Below are 23548 nucleotides of genomic sequence, written 5' to 3' on the forward strand. Positions count from 1 at the left end.
CTTTAAGTCTAATACTTATTCCAATACTTACCTAATACTTATTCCAAAAACTCAGCCTGAAACTACTCTGCTGCAGCCCAACACAATGCCATTACACTCAGGCTCCTAAATCCATAGAATTTTGTTAGAGGCATACTGACAGACAGTAAATGCACAGAAACTGCACCAGACATCATCTCTGGGGTTCTTAAGAAAAGCATCTTTAATACTGAAATGTATTTCTTAAAGTGCACAAAAGCTCTTCTCGTATCTACAGAGGCAAGCAAAGGCTCTCAGACAGTGGAAGTGACTATAGGTCACTTTCAGATCAGCAAGAAAATTTTGCTAAGGTAAACTTATATATAACATGCTACTACAGTCTTGGAATCAACTAAAGATTCCAAGAGAGAATAACTAAATTGGTTCACATTAAAGTTGGCCTGAAAATTCTTCCAGTTTGAACAGAAATGCCAGATTTTCCTGACTGCTGTTCATGATAGATGCCACACTGAGGTACCTAATGGAGCTCAGATGCAAATTATCTGAAAAAGTATACAGCAATCAGAGAGAAATGGGAAATTCAGATTAATTCTGTGTTTTCTAAGAAGCTATTATTCAAGACAAACAAACAAACAGAAAAACCTCACAACATAATCATTTCCACAAGTAACATGGAGACATTAAGCATGACATGGCAGAGGTTATTCCCGTTTCACTTGCACTTGGGAGCGCCAGTCTTGATAGCAAGAAACAGCCTCCCTGTGCAAGCTGCTAGTTGGCAAAGAGTTGCATTTACATGTTTTGTATGATAAAAATTTCACTTCTAAAACATTTTTATAGGGAAGATTTTTTTTTTCCCAAATATTCCCAATTTCCCAAATATATGCTAGTTTTATTAAAGTGTTCTTAAATGAGCTTTCACTTTTACTGGTGTTTTCATCCTCTGTGTAAAGAGCATGTTTTTAAAAGTCCCTAAAAGACATTACTGACTTCTGTGATTCTCTTCTCCTGATGGAGAACAGAAATCTCAACTTTTCTTGTGTTGGTTTCCTGTCCCCTATATTATAACGGGTGTGTGCATGCAGTTGCTAGCCTCTTCTCCTCTGAGGCTGCTTTGCCTCTCTGTTGTTAACTTGACTGCTGTTTTTTAAAATCAACAATTAAAATATTTATGTACACTGCAGTGGTTGTCTGGAGACCTTGGTTCCAAGCACTGGGAAAGACAGGCTGGGAAAGCTGCCCAAAAGAAGCTAACATGACCTCTTTCTCCAAGAAGCTAACTAACACCTAGTCTAAATGCCTTCAGTAAAGGGGACTCTGTATATTCCCAAGCTGCTGGACCCCTGACAAGGTCAAGCTCATATACAATATGTTGTCTCTGCTGTTCAAATTCAAGGCTGGCAATCTCTGACTTTGATGAAACTTGAACCCAAGAGATGCAAGAAAATAACAGTGGAGAGACTTCTAATTTATATCCCACTCCCAACTCACTGCAGAAAAATCAGGCCAACAGTGCAAAGGAGTCTGAGACTTGAAAATGAAACCTGGGCACAGACATTTATTTTTCTGTGGTGGTTTTAAGAGACTGAAAGAGTCTGTAATAGGTGTAAGCCAAGTACTGAGGCTGCTCAAGTTTTAATTGCAGTGAGAATGAGCTTGGATAAAAAGACACAGGAGGACTTCAGGACCTGGCCCCTTGCGGGGTGTTAAGGGGAGACTGGTTGTCAGCAATTGGGTCAAGCTAACAACTTCTGTCTACTTAAAATAAAGCCATTATTCTCAAACCCACAGCAGCGCCTGCTCCTGACGACTGCTGCAGTCACTGATTGAAACCAGAATTAGGCAAAAGCTTTTTTGGCCCCTGCTTCTAATTTAACTTCCTAGCCTTGCTATTTCTGGCTGTAAACATTTTTATTTCTTTGCTCTGAGAGACAGTTCAAAGCTTTCAGCTGATTGTGCCTAAGCAAGTTTTCTAGCCAGGAGCCTGTCCTGCCTCTTGAACTTGCAAATAATTGGTTCAGCCAGGGATTTTTTTTCACTATTGAACAACACTGGAGGAAATGCTCTGTAGGCATTTCTGGGGTAATCATGGGCTAACCTGTCCCAGGATATTTAATCTATTAGATTGTGTTTAATATTTATATCATGATAAGATCCAGAGGCCCCACCAAGACCCCCAGTGAGATAGAAACTGTAGAAATGCAGATGTTTAACATGGTCTCTTTTCCAAAAGCTAGCAATCTAAAAGCAACAAAGAAAATACATATTTAAATAAAAACCAGTAAACTTGGTAAAGCCATTACTGCAGTGAATAATCTTATTTGCCTGTATCAGCCTTACTTTATTTATCTTACCAGTATATCCAGGTAGCGTTCAGTCAGCACAGAAATTGGTATTGTTGTGCAAAACTCATAGGAAATCTTGCAAGATCACTTTTTGCTATACTTTTGGATAGCTGCAGTTAGTCCCTGTTAAAATGATTAGAGCTTTAGATGAATGAGATCACCTACTGAATAAAAGCACAGCCAAGCCACACTCATAACATGATCTCATGCAGGCTTGGCTTCAAGAATGCCCCCGAGAGTTTTCTACAATTGTTCATCCAATTGTTGTATGTAACCTCTGTTCAGAAAGGAAATGTGGCTGACAAAATCAACTGAAAAAGAGCTCACTAGTGCCAAGAAAAATATTAAGAAGTGTTTGTGCCTGAGTATTTTAATATATTTTCTTGTCTCATCACTAAAAATGAATCCACTCATTTTAAACAAATATACATAGCACTAATTTTCAAATACGGGGGCTATTCATTTATTTCAGAGGGGGTTCCGAGAAATGGTCTTAAGCTGCTCATGAACATCTCCAGGACACAGATCCAAATATAGCACATTCTCTCTCATTATGGCATCCACAGAGTGCAGCACTGCCTGAGCAGCTCCACCACCAACGGTTTTTGTCTCATCTACAGAGCAAGAAACCACAATCAGTCCTATTTTATCAACAGGCATGGAGGCACTGGGAGAAGAAAACACTCAACTTTCAAAGAGTATTTTGGTGCTAAAGAAGGCAGATGATTCCTTGTAGGATTTTCAGAATTCTTAATACCCAGAAGGCTGCAAGGATCTTTCTGACACTCACAGGGAAAGCTTGCAGCAGAGATCTGAACCAGGCCACCAGATCCCCAGCCTAAGACTCATAATCACAAGCTCATCTTTCTTCCCATTTCACTGCCATGGAGGTCACTGGATTCTCAGACATTACACAGCATTGACTTTCTGTCTCTTTGAAGAAGAACTTTGATCCTTGCAATTGGATGTCTTCTACCCCAGACAGCTCATTGCATTAGCCTGTCCCATTGCCAGCTCTGTGCAGAGGCTGAAGAGAAACTTCCCTGCACAAGACAGTGAAACATGAAGATGTGGTTAGGATGGAAATGCATAAGCGGTCAGAAAAATAAAAATAAAACAAAATATAGGGAAAAGGGAAAGAGAATAGTTACAAGCTTTGTGGCATGTATTCTGAAAGCTTTTCTGTGAGGATTAAAATAGATGGCATATATTGTAGGTATTATGTTACCAGCAATTAGCCCCACAAAGTGACATTACAACTTTAACTGGGACAGCAGGCAGACATGACACTACTGCCGGGATGCAAAAGACTTCATTTAGTACTGGATTTATAGAAAGTCAATCTGATTCTCTTCTATTGCATGAGTTGCAAATTACATTGACAAACTGGTACTCAGTGGTGATGTGATCTACCACCTTGTTTGCACAACATACCATCCAATGATACTGTACCTCTTAAGCATACATTTTTCATTCTGAGGAACAGTTTTCTACATAAAGATAGCCTCCCCACTCTCTCAAACGCAGACTTTCAGGATAGCACACACTCTCCAAAGCTGCCTCTTGGTTTTCTGACTTTTTTTGCTACCTTTCTGAAGACTGCTTTGCTCTTTATGCTTGTTAATGTAAACTGAGTGTGCCCACACTTTTTCAACACAGAGAAGCTACCTGATACCAACAGCATCTGACTCCTCAACCCAAAGGAGTATGAAGACACAGATAAAAAACACTGACAAGAAAGGCTGACCACAGCCTGTTGTTGTCAGGCACAGTGCTGGCACAGGTGGCAGAAGGTAAATGTACATGTTTTAGTCACCTGAACAAGGAGATCTCAGAGCAGAGGCAAAGAATGGGACTGGGCAATTTTATTCGCTACCAGAGAGTATGAAAGAAAGTTCTTGCATGCAGTTTCAGGAGTTGAATTCATATTTAACTTCACTTAAGCAGGACTGCCATTTTCAATTCTCTTTTCCTCCCTGTAAAGCCTGGGCATGATTTTCAATTGATGTAATCTGGCACAGTTCCAGCAAAAGCAATGAAGTGCACAGGGGAAGAAGACAGTTTAGCCGGGGACCCTTGAGAAATTTCTGCTTTTAAGTGCTACCACAGACTGACATCCATGCAAAGCAAACAGGATGTCAAATTTTAAATGATTAAACAAGCCACATCCTGTAAACTGCATTCTACTCAGCTGACCCAGGATGTAAAACATACTCGGACAGTACCTCTGCTTTGGTAGCACTGCTGTGCTTAAAGTTACAGCTGAAAATCCCTCCTGAGGGCAATCTATTCTATCTCACCTGTCCCTCACTACCTCAACAGGAAGGAAAGGGATGGGAGATGGAGCTCTGTCCTCTCAGCACAGCTTACAGCAGCTCAGAGCTTTGTGGACATTTTGTCTGGAGGCTGTGCCAGAGCCGTGGCAATAAGCATAAGCACTGAGTGACTTCTACCCTTCAATGAACCGAGTCTCAGACAGATAAAAAGTAAGGAGCTGTCCTTCTAGGGAAAAAAAAAAATTAATATTTAACTGAAATAGATGTAAGAAGTTTGCAAAGTCCTGCTGTTTCAAAGATCTTTAAAGAAGCTGTTTACTGGTCTTTTGCTAGTTATCAGCTCTTCATTCATGGACAATCTGCTGTCAGGAGGCTTTTAAAATCCACCCAACCCATCTGAGCCAAACCCAGCTAATCAATAAGCAGAAATTATTTGGGAACAGCTTTTGTACTCAGGCTTACAAATCTACTTTTGATTATGCCTATGCCACATTACTTTCAGGACTAGTTTTGTTCTTAATTTTCTGCTCACCTTAATATTTGGAGGTACAGACGTGTGAAAAAACACTCCTGTTAATTAGTTACAAAGAGTAATGCTAGAACCTGCTGTCTGCAAATAAGTTGGTGAGTGTATGTATGCGTGTGGCTGTGTGTTGTGGGTTAATACCATGTACTAGTATGCTTTAAAGGTTATACATTAAGATATGCTTTGCATATTCATTTTATGAGGGTGGAGGAGAAATGGCACTGATCAAAAGGTGTCTAAACCTGAGCAAGATGCAAGATGCACCAAGCAAGATGGGCTCTTCCCCAAGTTATAAATTTACCACAACACTGCAAGTACATGCTTAATTGTTTGCTTGCTTGTAGGACTGGCAGTACATGTTAACAGCTAGCTGCGTACAATAGCTCAGGCTGAAAGCCATCCATCTGATAATAAGAATGCTGGCAGAAATACTTAGTTGATGATCCCCATCAATGAAGGGCCATCAATGAAGGGACTGCCTTGCTGGGAATTATGGCAGAACAGCCTAACACCCATTATATCTCCTCCCTGATAGTTATAGGCAAAACAGAATAGGAAGGATGCAGAGAAAAGTCAAGTTTTGCTGAGTAAATGCTTATATTTGGCCACAGGCAACCCAAGGACTCAGACCAGATGTCAGTCACCAAGACCAAATGGAGAGAATTATCTCTAAGGAGACTTTCACTGTGAAGTCATGTGGGCTGGGAATAGCACGCCTAGTGCGAAGTCGTGCTGCTGGGTTATTCTTACGATGGGATGAGTTTCAGTAGGTCGTCTGCTGGTTCATCATGCTGGATTATCCTGTGTACTGTCCCATGAATTCGTTTGTGGCAGACTGTGGGAGAATTTGCCTGTTCTCCCTTAGCCCTTGTGTGCAATTGCTCTCAGCTTGCCAGCACCGTAAATTAAACTTCTGGTAGAAAGACACAGATCCTACTCTGGAAGATGAATTCTTCCAGCTTGTTAATGGAAGTCAGATTTGGGGATAAAGAGCAAAAGGGAAAAAGGAGGCAGATGCAGGGTATGAAACTTGGTGGAAGGAATTTTGGCAGTGGGGTTTGCCTTAACAAGCAGCAGGGTGCCTCGCTGAGGAGATCACGCAGGCTGCCTGCAGGCCTGGAGTCATGGAGACAGCTGATGAGAGCTTGGGTTTTGCCAGACAATAGCATTGTAGTGCTCACACTGATGAAAACTCATTAGAAATGACTGGAAAAGTAACTTTCTGGAGAATTCCCCATGGGAGTAATTCCTTACCCTGTATATGAAGACACCTGGGGAGAGATCTCTCTTGCTGTCAATGGTGCCACTAGGTACCTGCTGCTCCTGTGAAATATTCCAGAGTGCCCATCACATAGTACCTCATAGAAGCCTTAGCTCCACAGCTGCTCTGGCATTCCACAAGACAAGACACTGCAGAGCTTATCCCAGTAAGAGCAAACAGTCCTGCCTATAAGCTCCTTCTCCAAGAACTCCAAGACAATCCTTCGTGATGTTAAGGCCTAAAGTAGTAAAAATGCTCACTGAACTGATCTATTTAAACAGAAGAGGAGTTGCCTGTGCAGGAAGAGTTCGGCATAGCTCTCAGATGGAGCCATAGATACTGTGAGATAGCAATAACATGAGGGGTTTATGTGTTACTCTCCACAGCTTTTAAATATGCACCATCGAAAGCCTCTTAGCCTGCATCAGGCACTGTATCATCAGCAGGCTGAGGTACTCTGCTCAGCTGTGCTGAGATGAATCTCGAGTGCTGGGTCCTGACTTCAGCCCCACAGTACATGGGAGACAGAGATACTGGAGTGGGTCCAGCAAAATAAAAACAAAAACCATACAAAGATAATTAATGAAGTGGAGCACCCAATAGGAAGAGAGCTGAAATTGTTCAGTCTGTAGAAGAAAAGGCTAAAAAGCTGGTATTATCAAAGTGTATAAATGCCTAAGGAAAGGGATTACTAAAGAAAATGAAGCCAGGCTATTCTCAGAGATTCCCAGTGATGGAACAAGAGGAAACATTCAATTAATTGACATTAAATATTCCATTTAAATATAAGAAGAAACTACTTCTTTAAAGCGAGGATAGTCAAATGCTGGAAGAAGTCTCCTAGATAAGTTGTAGAATCTCCATCCTTGGAGACTGAAAGCCCAATTAGATACAGCTCTAAGAAACTTGCATGTGGTGGGGTTGGATTAGACAGTCTCCAGAAGTCTCTTCTTTTCTTACTCATTCTGGGAGATGCTGTCCTTTGAATCAAGGACAACTATGCTAAAACAGCTTGTTTGATCACAAGACAATTGAACTACAGTGCACCAGGTTTTTTCTTTGTCATCTTTCCACATGAGTGCTTGAAATGGGAGTTAAATCAAGTTGGTGCATTACACTTGGTTGTTAGTGAGATACATAATACCTTGTCTATCATTTCAAACTGTCCTTGAACACTAAAATCAGCATGCTTTATGTCCACTGATGTTATTGAACAATTCCTCAGCAAACTTGAAAGGTGGGCCTGGGTGAACCTAATGAGGTTTAACATAGCAAAGCAGAAGGTTTTGCACTTTGGTCAGAGTAACTTCAGGTATGTATACAGACTGGGAGAAGAACACCTTGAGAGCAGCCCTGCAAAGAAGGACTTGGGGGTCCTGGTGGATGAAAAACTGAACATGAACCAGCAGTGTGCTCTTGCAGCTTAGATGGCCAATGGTATTCTGGGCTCCATCAGAAGAGGGGTGGCCAGCAGGGACAGGGAAGTGATTGTCCCTTTCTACTCTACCCTTGTGAGGCCCCATCTGGAGTACTGCATCCAAGTCTGGGGCCCCCAGTACAAGAAAGATGTAGAGCTGTTGAAGAGGGTCTAGACGAGGGCCACAAAGATGATCAGAGGGCTGGAGCACCACCCCTACACAGACAGGCTGAGGGATCTGGGCTTGTTCAGCCTGGAGGAGAAAAGGCAGCCTTCCGGTATTTAAAAGGGCATTATAAAAAAAGAGGGGAATCAACTTTTTACAATGGTAGATGGTGACAGGACAAGGGGAAATGATTCTAAGCTCAAGGAAGGAAGGTTTAGATTGGTTGTCAGGGGGGAAGTTCTTTACAGAGAGAGTGGTGAGGTGCTGGAACAGGCTGCCCAGAGAGGCTGTGGAGTCCCCATCCCTGGAGGCTCTCAAGACTAGGTTGGATGGGACTCTGGACAACCTGGTCTAGTACCAGATTTGGAGGTTGGTGGCCCTGCCTGTTCCAGGGCGGTTGGAACTAGATGATCCTTGGGGTCCCTTCCAACCCAAGCCATTCTGCAATTCTATGATTCTATGATTCTAAGTTAAAAGACAGTTTCAGACTATTCAGTTGCAGGCCAAAGACAGGATGTCCAAGACATTTCTGTAAAATAATTTCCTTCTGATGTAAAATACATTCTCTTTTTAATTTTTCCTCATGCAAATACCATTCCTTTCTTACTTATAAAATAAGTCCAAATATAAGCCAGTAGAATGAGAGCCTAATGTCCCCCAAGGTAAGTATCAACTTCTACCCATTATGGAAAGCTTTATGCAAGTCTGTAGAAAAATAAATGTCTCCTTAAGTGAATGTTTTCTAGAAACAAAATAAATACTTTTCAACACCTTCTACAGAGGGTAAAAAGCAAATAAAAATCCATGTCTGTAATATCCCAGATGCAATTCTGCATAATTCTGTAGAGGTTTCAACCTGATGGGCAGCTAAAATAAGCTGAAATAAGAACAGGGAGACTGCTCACCTATTACTGCCATGGGCAAAACGGACTCAGTATAGAAAGACTCATATAATGTATTGCCTATTACTAACAGGCTAGAGCAGTGAGGACTAAATGCAAACTAGAAGCAACTTCTCCTGTTCATTCTCCCCTAGCTTGTTCCCCAAGGAGAACTGGGTGTGGGGAACAGGCACTGCAGTCAGTCCATGATTCTTCATCTCTCCTGCTCCTCCATGGCCACTCCGCCTGTGCTCCTCCATGGCAGCATGTGGAGATGTTGCCATGTGAAGCCTCAATAACAGCAAAGGTTAAACTATCTCCTTATTCTTTTACTGTGCCTTCAGTTGTGCCCTCAGCACAGTGCTGCAGGTTGTTTATTTCTCCAAAGGAACTGCTGCCAAATGCACGCTGTGATTTGGCAAAGAGGGATGGGTGGAGAGGGACGGAGAAATGAACATTCTCTGTAAAATCCCTGTTCCCCCCAAAGTGTTATCCTAGCTGGTATTTTTAGTTTCGGATGCCAAGGGAAAGCAACGAGGCCGAGAAAAGAACAGCCTAACCCTAACCAACGACTCCTGTCCTCAGGAGCACAGGATGCCCTGCTTGCTTCAGAAACCATCCTTTCCACGAAGCTCTGAGAGAAGTGTTCTCATTGCACAGCGCAACTTGCAGTGGCAAAAGCCTCCAAGCCTCCCTTAGGGGCTGCGGTATTCAAAGAGTCTGCACTTCTCTTTGTGCTGGCGGCAAAGAGGGAAGATGGAAATGCAAATGAGGATGTGTTCTGTGACAAAGAAGACTAACTGCACCCAATGTCTGGTTTTTACGAGTGATTATTAGCATTTTTTTCTGCGCTTCCAAATGCAGAGTGCTTATTATTCGCACAAATGAATGACAATAAGGTTTAGCGCTCATTATTATATCATTCATTTCTAATACAAAGTGTGGAGTATAGGATACAGGGAAATATTATGGGAAACCTTGCACTATTACCAGAAAAGAATATGAACGTTTTTCATATAGGACTGTAGAATAATGGCGACCATAATGAATATAAAAAGCCACAGGTAGTGCACAAAGAACAATAAAACGCTCTGAAAGTAATAAATCCAGGTTATTAGAAGAAGAACAATGATGTAAATGGTTTCAAGTCCCATTTGGCTTGGAGCCTTTTCTGCTAGGTCAGCGGTTTGAATAAGAGATAGGCAAATACTGCAGAAGATTTTGTGTAAACGCTTGTTTAATGCCTTTAATGAATTCACTTAGCTTGTGTTTATTTTCCACCAATACTGTAGTGCAGTGGTTCCCAGTCTGCTTTTCATTTCTGTGTTATAGAAAGCCTTATGCCATGAAGGAGGAGGATGGATCGGTCCCAGGCCATACACCCCTGCTGCATTGTGCATTGTGGCAAGAAAGTTCATGAAGATCATTCATTTTAAACAAATATTGGCAGATGGTCAAAGAAATCCAATTCTGTACTTGTTCACATGAGAATTTGTACCATATGCTTCGAATATAGGAATAGCACTTATTTTGTCCAGGAAAAAGCTTGTATAATCACTGAGTGAGGAAATTAGAATACTCAGAAAAAAATAACATGATTCACAGATACCTGTTCTGATTGTAAATAATTTCAAATAAATATAAGAACACTGATGTTTTCATAGACTATTTTAGTAAGAAAAGACACAAAATATATTTCACAGCCAAGACAGTACAGCTACCTACATGTTATATTACATTTAAAGTTTTCTCTTTAATTATGCTTTTTGCAAGGATGGTTCCTAATATGCAATGCCTGATGACTGTTCATTGGTGTCTATGGAAAGAGTTCAGCCCAGCTTCTACAGGCACAATCTCCCAAAAACACACAAAAAAACCCCAACACTGCAAACACAATCTGCACTTCCTGGCAATAAAGCAAGAAGCCACAGAGAGGCAACAAATCTTACTTAAATATTTACTCCTCCACTTCACGTGGCTGTTAAATAATACACTGCTGAAATATCATCAGTGTTAAGTACAGTTTGGGAAGGAAGGGAATATTGGTTACAGTGTTCTTGCAGAATTTCAATACACCACCTTTAAATATGTATGTCGTTCATAAAGTCTACTGCCAGGCTGTGATGTCATAAATTCCTCCTTTTTCCTGAGGCAGGGCTGTCCAAATCAGTTTTAGATTTAGTAATGTTCAAATTCATTACCAAGCTTCATCCCACCACCTGTCCCATGGCTTCTTGCCCAACTAATTTCCTTCTGGAACCTCAGCTTTTCACTGCTCAGTGTGGTTAAGTTGTTGCTGCGAGAGGGATATTTCCATCGCTGGAAAGAAAATGGCAGTGAAGTTCCTATTAAAAAAGATCTTGCTGAAGCTGAGGGCACGGGAAAATGAACAACTAATGTCTAACCTACTATGTTGGCCAAGAGCCTGGTAAAAGAGCGACAGGAATATCCAGAAAGCAATAACTTAAATGATACAATTCCAACCAGGATTTTGGATGTAGAAACAGTAATAAAACTCACCCTTCCCATAAGCATACACAATCTGTCTACCACAGTGGCTAAAGAATGCCTTTTGTTTGTGTGCTGTTGTTATAAGAGCTATTTGTAGTATAAGCATGTATTTTGAAAGGCCACCAGTTCCTGCTGAAACACTGATTTCTCTAACATGTGTAAATATAGAAATCCACCTCCTACTTTACAAAATAGTAACTGAATGAACTTCCCTAGTTGAAAGAACATTTTCATAAACTAATACCAGATCTCATGATTACCAAGACAGATCAGTCTATTTGGTGATTAACAAATGATAATATAGACAACTACATTCTGTATCTAAAACTGACTTGTAAATTATCTCCAGCAGAAAAATTCTTGGACCTTACTTCATTCAAAAGTAAATCTGTGTACAAATCAGATACAAATCTTTATGTTTCTGTGATGCACAGCCTTGTGGAATTGGTCTATGCTCTGAAATGCTTATGAGTAAGAACATGCACACACACAGTCATACAGGAATAAAAACAAAATTTTAGTATACCAGGCTGCAAAATTAAAGAAACGACAGATACAAATTCATTTTGAAAATGCCAGATTTAAGCTTTCCTGCCAGGTAGACAGGTGAATCACCAGATGACTAAAACATTTTAGAAATTCCATTTTCTGTGAGGTAAATATGTGTGTTTATATACATGTATGTATTATTTCTATTTGGGAAAACAAAACAACAATTAAAAATCCACGCAAGTTACATCTTGAATGAAAAATGCTGCATTTGCTTCCCTCAAGGGCTGTGGAGAGCAGCATGTTAGTCACAGACTCTTCCAACCAGCCCTTCCCTCTTCTAGCCTCAGTCCATTCCAAACCAGCTGGTAGAATCCATCCCTCCCACACACTGTCTCTGCTGCTCTGTCTCTGTCTTAGTAATGGTTTTCCCAAGTCCTGCCTTCCCATCCCTGCTCCAGTCCATGAGATCTGGCCAGGACCACCGTCTGCATCTCAGTCCCATGTTCCTCACTCATCAAGTTATTTTTCCCTCCTTTCCCTTCCCACTACTAGTACTATTTGCCCATCCCTTTCAGACCGTATCATTTTCAATTCTGGCTCTACTCTTCTCCTTCTTAAACCTTATGGCAACTTCTTCTATCTCCTTGTCCCACTTTGTCTCTGTATTTTTCCTGCCTCATCATCCATGACTCCCTCAAATCTTCTGCATCTCTTATAATTTACATGTCCCTTAGCCCGTGGCTTCATTTCCTATCTCTTATTTCAGATCTACATCCCACAGAACCAAATCATGGATGTTCTTTCTGTTCCTTTCCCTCACTCAGTTTCCCAGCTTCTGCCCTCTGCAGTATCTCTATCATGCTGCAGCATTATGGTCACAAGGAAAATTCCAGTTATGCCCAGCTACCATTGGGCTATAGTTAATGTGGGTGGAAAACTGGGAAAATGCAATTTGCAGAAAATATCCAGAAAAGGTTGCTTCAATTTTATCCATTGAATTTCCAAAGACACTGGGAGACGTAGAATGGCTTTGCCCTGGTGGAAAGGGGTGGATGGGAGTTGGGAAGGTTCATTAATAGAGCTTTAAACTACGTACAGTGGGGAGTTGGGATGTAACTGGGGTCATTAGTATAGAGCCTGTATGTAACGTGCCAGTGCTTGTAGGAGAGGGATGTGCTAGTAAGATCCCACAGTCTTGTGTCTTGGTGAAGGAAGAGAACGACTCACCCTTTTGTAGGAAAAACACAAGGGTTGGTGTGAGGTCGGTGGCTGTGGAAACACCTGAGCATGGTTATGAAAGTATTAGGACTACTGCCACTCAAAAGGAGGCCCAGCTGTGGTTGGACTCAATGGTCTTTAAGGTCTGTTCCAACCTGAGCAATTCTATGATTCTATGATACATGGAGTTGTGAAAAGGCAGATTAGCTCGAAATTCTGCTCCATACCATAATAATTGTTAAAGAAACTGATGACAGCAGTCTCATGGCTAAAGCAGACAACATGATTTTTTTTTGTCAGGGAAATGCCGGACTGTATTGTTTTCTGAGTAATAATTATAGCAAGTGATAATAATAGCCTTTTGGAGCCACTGAACACAGAACATTTGAGCCCACAAAGTGAAAATTTGACAAAGTTACTTACAAAAAAAAATGACTGTTTTGCCATGGGGAGTGTTTGGCTTACCAGCTTGGACAATGATCATTATGTGTTTGTGAGTATGGGTTTTTTTGCATTCCTTTTTCACACTTTGCTCTATTTGTTTTAGCCCACGTTTCTTAGTATTACGTATCACAATACTATTGGCACAACAGTAGCATGATTAAAAGCTCTGCAGAGATCAGCCTTGCTGGCAAGCACGCCGTAATTCAGCCTGTGGGATGCTGTCCTGGCTCCTTCAAAATCACTAGGAACCATGCCATGGCCTCCTCATGGGGCCACACTTTATGCACTGGGGCTCAGCTACAGCAGGAATCAGATTGTTTCACTGGCATTCAGGAACATGCTGTCAGCTACTGCAACCAGAGGGTCCTTTTTTTCTGTGATAATTAGGTTTGTGCTGGTGTTCTTCATGAGTCCCTCTTGGTATCCAGAGCTTTCTTCAGAGAATATGTGTTACTATTATACACGGTGTGCTCGTAGCCAGTAAAGCTACAGATTATGTTTCCTTTGCTTTGCCAAGAATAGCTAGTTACCCACTCCGCAAAGATGATAAAGCTGTAATTATAATGACTGATTCAGAAACTGTTCAGCTTTTAGAAGATCCTGCAGATTTTTTGACGGGAAGAGTCAACAAGAATTTTGTCTAGACACGCTGTTTGATTAAGGAACTGACTATGAGATCAATTATCAGTTACAACCGAGGCTCAATTCTACCATTGCAAATATAATCACCAGCAGACAGATCTGGCAGCTACAATGCGTTCCTTTGCAACAATATAGCTGTATAAAATAATGATATTTTGGATTACCCAAGCAGCTGGACTACAATTCATAGCTGGAACTGAAGACAGTAACACATTTAATTTAGAGCAAATCTGGCATCTCAAAGCGTACAAAGATCCTAGCTTTAAAGGTAACAAATATCTTGTCCCAGTGCCACTTATTTTTCTCCTAAAAGAAACATTTTTGGGATGCTGAACAACTTTATCAAACGTGCCCAAGAGACGTTGCAGCCAAAGTCTTAGTAAAAAAGCAATGAGGATAATATTTATTCACCACAGGTGAGACCTTCCTGCAGGCAATTCCTTATGTTTCCCCACATCTCTATTTCTTCACAAACCAAGGCCGAGGAATGTCCTGAAGCTAATAACCTTGTAGACAGAATTGATTAGTTCTATGCGTGGCAGCCCTGGCTACCTGGATCAGTCTGCCTTTGTATTTTATTTTATTTTTATGCGTATGGAAACTTTAGATGCTGGAAATATTTTGGGCTAGCCTCAACTGAAACTTTAATTATTCTGAGGAATTAATTAGATCATTTATAAAGTTACTTTGATCAATCAGCTGGGATAATGAACTTGATAAGGACCAGTTAAACACTGCTGATTTTAGAATGTCATCATCAAGAAGTCAACTCGTTTAAATGATAAAGCCAGCACCTCCTGGGAGATGTCTGCCTACATCAACAAGCACAGCAACAGGATCACTGTGGAAAAAGCAAAAGGTCCCAAATCCATTTGCAGCTGCTTGGATAAAGTATTCCTGGTATAAAGCCAATGGAGTCAGCTACTCCTGCAGACACTACAGTACAGTGCTTTTGATAGGTGAGCTATGCCACAGACACAGCTGCTTTCTCTTATGCTGAGACCAAAACAGCTGTGGCTTCAGTACTGGGGAAACCACCAAAAAGCACATTTGTCTCATCATTATTTAAATCCCAGGAAGGATGACAAGAGCAAAGTAAATGGTAAAATGAGCAACACGCTTCAAAACATTGGCCAGGCACTGGCAAGAAACCACACTTTTGTACCACATGGAGAACTTCCCTGGATGAGGTGGGATGACAGTTCAGTGTCTGCAGTTCCATTTGCTCTGGCAGCACATGTGAATCTGTTATATGCACGGGAATTTTTAAAGCAGCAGTTGCGAAGAGGATGAAATAGGTGTCTAAAACTGATGTAAATACAAAGGACGTTGCAAAGTGTAACGGTATAAAGTTAGCAAGGCAGTGATGTGAAAGGAACGAGAAAGAAACAGGGAAAATATTATGCAGCTCTGTAGGTCCTCTGTGCCCTTGAGTTTAAAAGAAATTATTTGGAGTTGGAGCCAGTAGCTTACAATGAAAATGAGATAAGAAATAAAAATTGCTTATTTTGAGCAACATTCACTTGAGCTGCTGAGCATGCAGCTTAAGGCTCAGCATTTCCACTTTCTTGTAGAGCTTCTGATGTTTTCACAGTGGTGCAGATATGCCACGTATTTTCATCTGTGCTTTTCCTATTGTATTTCAACTTCATTAGAAACTGAGTTATGCTCAAATGGAATTTAAAGCAATGGAAATGTGTCTAGACAGGATTTCACTAAATGGATTAACTCAATGGGACTTTCAGATAGTGAGACAGCATTTTGCTAGCTCCCACAAAGAAGCAGGAAGGGTTATTTTTGTTGGAGTTCACCAGTCTTCTATTTCAATAAATATACAATGCTCAGAACATCTTTGCAAGTGAATACTGAAGTTGGTAAGAAAATATACTTGTTTTTTTTTTTCCTCCCTGCTTGTGAAGGAAATTTTGATGTGGAATTAAGATTTTTGCTCTCATTTCCTTATCTATATTCTTTGCAATAAATAAATAAATAAATAAAATCCATCTTCAGACAGTTGGATGAATCCAGCTCTAAATTATTTGATTGTCTGCTATATGTACTTTCAAAATGTCAGAGCTAGGCTTATAATGAACCTCTTGTGAGAATCTTGTTCAGGTCCACAGGAAACTTCCCCTCTTCTTTTTCAGTCTTAAAGGTTTAATGTCCTTCTAAGGAGGGCTTTTCAAGCTCTCTTTAACATTCATAATGATAGATGGATATCTACCAAATAGACTCAGTGTGATTGAAATAGTTCTATAAGCTTAGAGATTTTGACAATGTTATCGGGAAAAATAGGATTTGCTTAAGTGAAAAAATCTTGAGAAACTGCATTTAAAAAACAGCCATATAGGGAAAATCAGACAAACTGAAGAGATTTGAAGGAGAATGAACAGCCACAGGAAGACTAGGACCTGTTTGAAGAAGCACAGCCTATTTTTCCTTGCATCTCAAAAGAACAGATCACAAGATAGGATTTCCATTGGATTTACTTGAAACTGGACCTTGAGATGACCAGCGAGCAAGAGTACACTCTTTATATAAATGATGTCAAGCATGCTATACACCACTCTACACTGGAACATGGAAGACTGCGTTTCTGTCATACTCCATGCACACAATGTGGATAGGAAAAGGCAAAGACAAAGAAGCAGAAGTGCTTTGGAGCCTTCTGCTGTCATTTCAGGAGGGATCTCTGTGCATACCTCCTCTATGAGAGAGGCTACTGATTGTCAGGCTGATCCTGATCTCCACTTTGACTTCAGCAGGCAGCACAGACCAGATCTGCACACCTCTGATGAGTAATTCCACATATTCATTTAACATCTGCCCCTGACTTTCTTTCCCCCTGCTACCCAAGTTGCTTGAGTTATGCTAAATCTTGTTAAATCTCTTTTTGTTATCCTTAATTATATAGTTGTCAATCTTAAAGCACACAAAAGAGAGAAATTTGAAAACATTCTAGGATTTGTATTATACTGTTGAATGAACTGTTATTTTTCCTATTGCACAGGAGAGACAGCTTTAAATGAACTTTTCACAGACAAAAAAAGTGGGTGAGACTTTAACAAGAAAGAAAAAAAATGGCAGGTATATAATTATGTAGTATTTCAAGTCATTAAATAGAGCTCAGATGTATGTACATGACTAGCACCTATTTAATTCTGAGCAGATCTTTGATTATTACTTCTACTTTTGTTACCTTCCTTCCTTACTGTCAGACTTCGCCCCCTCCCCAGCCTGGCTAAAAATAATAACAATAAAATAATTCAGGACCCTTGTTATGCTAAGTTTGTGGGAAGAACTGGAACATCATGCCTTCATTTTACCAGCCAATATGGCACATACACCTGGGCTGAAAGAATTGCTGCTTCAAGGTGTTCATCACAGAGTCTGAGGCCTTTGCCAAACTCACACCATCACCAAACACATGCAAAGAGCTCTTTTCTTTGAACAGTTACCCACTGCTAACCACACATCTCTGGACACTCGCGCTGGAATTCAGGACTTGGCCACATGACTGAGTTACAACTCAATTATAGCAGCTTAACAAGCTTCAGCCTGTCAACAGGACCTGACAAAATTGTCCAGCTCTTACCGTTCTCTTGCAACACATTCGTTTAAGTCATCGTGAGGTACTTATAGAGCTGATTCCAGCACTCAGCTGACAAATGGTGACTGTTCCACAGTAACTTGAGACTTTCCCTCCAGTTAATCAAGGGGAAAGAAACTGCAGGGTATGCAATAGCGAAACACAGAGCGTAGCCTTCCATTGCTGCTGATGAAGAAAGTGACAACTGAAGAAAAAAAAATCTCATTTAGTCTGTTCTGCTGAAATCATACCTTCGTAGTATCTGCTGATATGGTGGCTTTGGTTCTACCATGAGGAACACAGTCTGCCACTGAAAGAGCACACGAACTGAAAAGTGCACAGTAGAGCCACAGAGAAACTAGAGAAATCCAGTCATGCTGTTGGATCAACATCATTGCTCAGTGAGCAAAGCCATGGCAAGAAGTGGCAATGGCTTTGAAAAGAGACAAAGTACAGAATGACAGAGAGGTGGTAAGGACCCGAGGTCATCAGTTCTGGAGAAAGCAATTAAGTTAACAGAAATGCTATTTCTAATATTTGCATTGGTATTTCCAGCACTTAGACCTAGTCCATCCAGAGACAAAACACTAATGAGAACTTAAACCCAGACGGGAAACCCTCAATGCTAATATTTTTCCTCTTTGTACACATAGGTTTTCATTGTGTGAATGCTGTTGAAATGAGGCATCTAATCCTTTCATATGTATATTAGTCTCCCTAAAGACACAACACCTACTGTTAACAAAATGTGCAGGATGGAAGGTGCCAGTAAAAACTGTAACATGTAGTATTAAAGTTGCTCTCTTTTTCTCTCCTCTCTTTCTCCTTTTTTCTTTTTTTTTTTTTTTCTTTTTTTTTTTTTTTTTTTTTTTTAATGCTGGAGGGTATATTGAGAGATTTTAACCAGTTTCCTTGCAACCCTTTCTTTCCCTTTTTCCCTTGGGCTCATATCTAGAGACCTTTATAATGATGCTGTGATTTCTCGAGGTCCATAAAAAGCAGACCTGTGTTCAGCAGGAGATTTCATGAGATGATTTAGTGTTACCCTCAGCAAATCCTTTCCTACCTCTGGGACAGCTTTTTAAATGGCATCATAGCTTTCATAATTATAAACTTCCTTCTGGTAGCTGCTAATTTTTTTCACTCTTTGAATACCCATTCTGAAGACTTTGATTTCCTGCTCCAAGAGTGTGTTTGTTGTGGGATAGGTAATCTATTTAAAACCATTCCCATTATCAAAGAGAGAGAGTAAATAAACCATAATTCTTGTGAGAGAGCTGTCATCTAGAAGTCTTGCACGGAGTCTTATCAGATTTTAAAAGTAACATTTCTGAGAAACAAAGAACAAAGATGACCAAGAGTAAATATATAAAGCCCTGCAAGTGTTTCAGAGAGGCAGAAACAGAGCCCATCAGCAGACAGCACAGGTGGCAGGTTGTACTTTGCATCTGTGTCCTAGAGACCACAACTTCCCAAAATTTATCCTAGTTTTCCAGCCACTTTCAAGCAGATAAGAATTGACATATCATCTCTCCTGGCCTCAGTGTCTAACCCAAATATTAGCCTTGAATGATTTTCCAGTTTAGAACTGGTGAGAGTCACAGCATCATTGTGGTTACCCACCACTTTCTGTTTACATGACTGTCTTAAGTCGTTGCTTTCTAGAACTATAGGTTCCCATGTTATCTCTGTAAGGCTCTTTCAAACTCAGCACAAAGTCCAGGTGTTCCCAGTTACACTCAAACCACTGCAACTTAAACAATTTTACAGCTCCTTTTTCTCTCTTTCTAGGATGTTGTGCTCTCCACGCCTGCAGTTGCATTCATCCACACTAGGTCCCTTCCCAGATAACAACTGGACAAATTTGGAACACTGTCCTGAGGCACTCTGCAAGTGCCTTTGCTATGAAAGAATCACAAGCCTCACCATTTCGTGTAGCTCACTCAAACGCTGTGAGAAGACGAGCAAACCAGTTAACCGAGTGTGTCACCATATACATTTATACCACTGCATTAAGATTCACAGAATCATTCATAAAATGTGTATAAACAACAAGCTTAGTTAAGGTTTGCCTAATCCCACCTGGGACATTTTGTGAGGCACTGTGCTTTGCATTTAGATTTCATTTCAGCCATCAGCTTTCAAACCAGGAACCACTCTAGTCTCCTCGCTCTGCTCAGTTGCTCTAGTTAATGTAGACATACATACATGTATATAGGTAGATAATATAGAGCAGTACAATGTATGTATGTATGTACAGAATATATACATAGTATGTGCATATATCACGTTTCCTTACAATGTACTGGAGCAAACACATGGTTTATTCTGTATCTCTGAAACGAATCAAGCTTTCAGGCTTTTCATGGTAAGGAAGAGCAATATGGCTATGGTTAACCAAGTCTACTGTCTAGTTCACCTTGTTATTCCTAATAGCCTCTCAGCACATAATGCTGTGATCCCTAGAAAAAAAACATAGCAAACAGACTTTGGAAAAGAACAGTGAGTAGTCCAATCATCTATCTATATAGGGTATAAAAGCTCTGCCTAAGAAATCATAATGAATGTATGGATCCATTGTCAAAAGACAGAAAAAAAAAAACAATAAAAAAACAGATTTTTACAGTTTTATATTCTCCCAGTGGAAATACTGAGCTGATTGAGCACGATCTTCTAAAAATAAAATTGAATAAATCCCACTGGTGTTATTACAGACAGACTCCAACTTCTGTAAAGAAACTGCTGGCTCCTTAGTTCCCCGTATTTCATGATCTTTCTCTCAGTGGGTGAGAAATCCCATGCTCACACTGACGCCTCCCCTGTTACCAACTGTCTCAGCATATGCAAATGAAACGATGCACTCAAGCTTACAGTGCTCTTCATGGGGAGCAGCATTTCGGATGGGACACCACGGGCCACGTCCTTTGATTTCTTTTGACACAGTGGGCAGAAAGCTTTGTGAATTTGCCAGTCGTTTTCATTTAGAGAACACCTTGAGCTACCAAAACTGTTTGTGTATCTGAAACCTGCCTGATGTCTCATTTCACATTTGCAATGCAGATGGGGCTACAATTTTGGACACACATCTTGCTTAAGGCAAGTTTATCCTTCAGCAGCATTTTGCCATGGAAATAAAGAGTCTTACTCTTATCAAAATTACAGAGGTAGAACTAAGATGTAAAACTCTGACATGACCAGGCAAAGACAAACCTAAACATGACAAAGCTGAGTGCAGAATGAAGCTATTCATACTTTATATACTAAGACCTACTACCTGAGAAAGTTAAACTTCTTTCTCCCTAAACCTTTTCCCACTGCTTGTTGATTCCACAAGGGAACATGGTGTAAGAAAGTCTTGACTATTTTTCATCTGACTTCACTAATTACCATCATTGCAGCATTGTCAGCAATCAAAATGGTCTAATTTGAGTGAAAAGCAGGCAAAGCAGCAAAGGAGCTTTTGGGAAGATTTAAAAAATCTTTTAAAAAGATTTTAAAAAGTCATTTAAAAAGTCATCTTCAATTTGCAGATTTAACACTTATGACCTTATGAAAAATTGATCTGTTTGCTTATACAGAACATATTAGGCAGAATATTAATATACTTACAAGATTAGGCATGCAGAAAATAGCTTTAAAATTAGATTTGTCGATAAATACTTTGAGAACAAGAAGAGTGCTTAGGTGTCCTGGTGGACATCAGTCACATTTCTATCCACAAATGAAGGGTAATGAAAGTCACTGTCAAATACATTAATTCAAAATTAAGGGCTCTGTTGTAGTGGCAAACTATAGTGATATTCGAAAGGAGCCTTTAAGCAATCTCTCCTGAAGTTCTGTGGCACAGCTGAAGAAGGAACTGCTTGAAGACCCCTTGGTTCCTCTGGAGTTCTCCTTATATCCAACCTAAATCTACTCTCTTTAAATGTGAAGCCATCTCCCCTTGTCCTATCCCCACAGAACTCCTGGGGGTCTATTAACCTCTCCTGGTCTTTCAAGCTGTATCACATGAGGCTGTGACTGGGAAATTAAAAAATGTCAACAGAGAGTTTACATCTCTTGGGAAAATCCCTTGCAGGGATTGGGAGTGCAGACAGTGCTCTCCTCAGTCCTCCAAGCTGGAGACTGGGATACAGGCAGGAGGACAGACCTGTTGGTTGCACAGATGATGTCATGCCCAGGGCTTTGGATTCCATGACTTAGGACACAGCTTTGATTGACAAGGAATGCTGGTGTTGGATGAGACACAATTGACCAGGAGGGACAAGAATATACTAGGCAGCGAAGTAGCTGGGTTCATCACCAGGGCTTTAAACTCATTTGGTGGAGGAAGGGGATGTACTGCTGAGTGACAAAGACAAGGAACACTCTCACTTTAGGAAGAAGTAGGAGAAAACTTCAGAATTGTCCCAGAAGATTTTGGGAAGGCTCCTCCGGGAAGGTAATCTGACCGATCTGAAGTCATGAAGTCATGAAGTCATGAAGTCAAATGACTTCATCTGAAGTGCCTCTATACTAATGCACACTGCAAGGGACATAAAGCAAGAGGAGATGGAAACCGTGGTGCAATTAGAAAATTATGACCAAATTGCCATCACAGCATGTGGTGGGACAAATCACACAACTGGAGTGTGTGTGCCTTTGACTGAGGCAGGCTACAAACTTTGTAGAAGGGATAGGCAAGGTAGGAGGGTGGGGGAGTTGTCCTTTGTGTTGAGAAGTGTATAGACTGTGAAGAAGTGCATCTGAGAAACAGCTGACACCAGGTTGAGAGTTTGGGAGTTCAAATTAGAGACTGGACCAATAGAGGACATCTGGTGGTGAGGGTCTACTATGAGCTGATCATTCAAGTAGAAGCCTTCTTGCTTCAGGTACAAGAGATCTCATGCTCAAAGGCTCTCATCCTGGTTGGGAAAACAACAGGGCAGGCTGTAAGCAATCCAGAAGACTCCTGATGTCTGCTGATAATAATTTCCTGATCCAAGTACTGAACAGAACAACCAGAGGTGAAGCATTACTGGACCTGGTACTCACCAATGCAGAGGAAATCACTAAAGAGGTTAAGAATGGAGGTAGCCTGTGACTTAGTGACAGTGCCCTGGTCGAGTTTGTAATCTCAAGGAATGTGAGCCTGGCAAAGAGAAGTGTCAGGGTCCCGAACTTCAGGAGGGTGAACTTTGGGTTGAGTTTAAAGAGATACTGGATGAGATCACCTAGGAAAGTGTCCTTAGGGACAAAGGAACAGAAGAGATCTGTCAGCACTTTAAGGATGCCTTTCTGAGAACACAAGAGCACTCTGTTCTCCAGCAGAAGAAAGAAAGCAGAGGAGGCAGGAAGGAGGCTGAGCAAGGACCTGCTGGTCAAATTAAGGGAAAAGAAGGGAAAGTGTAAGCTGTGAAAGCAGAGATGGGTGGACTAGGAAGAATATAATGATGCTATCTATCAGAAAGGGGATCAAGAAAGCCAAGGTGCAGGTGAAATTAAACCTGGTGAGAGTTGTGAAAAATGACACAAAGGGATTGTTTAGATAAATCAGTCAGTAGAGACTGGCAAAGGAGAGTGTACCCCCTTTGATAAATGAGAAGGGAAAACTGGCTTCCTCAGACATGAGGAAGGGGCTGAGGTACTCAATAAGTTCTTTACTTTGGTCTTCACTGACAGTCATGCCTCTTGTGTCCCTGAACCTCTATTCAAGGGTCAGAGGAGCAAAATCTCTCACTGTAAGAGCAGAGTGAGTCCAAGACCAACTCATAATCTGTACAAGTCTATGGGGCCAGATGGCATGCATCCTAGACTTCTGA

The sequence above is a fragment of the Centrocercus urophasianus genome, unplaced genomic scaffold, assembly GCF_019232065.1.
Source record: "Centrocercus urophasianus isolate 14NV4802_14NV808 unplaced genomic scaffold, USGS_Curo_1.0 seq_11, whole genome shotgun sequence".
NCBI lineage: Eukaryota > Metazoa > Chordata > Aves > Galliformes > Phasianidae > Centrocercus > Centrocercus urophasianus.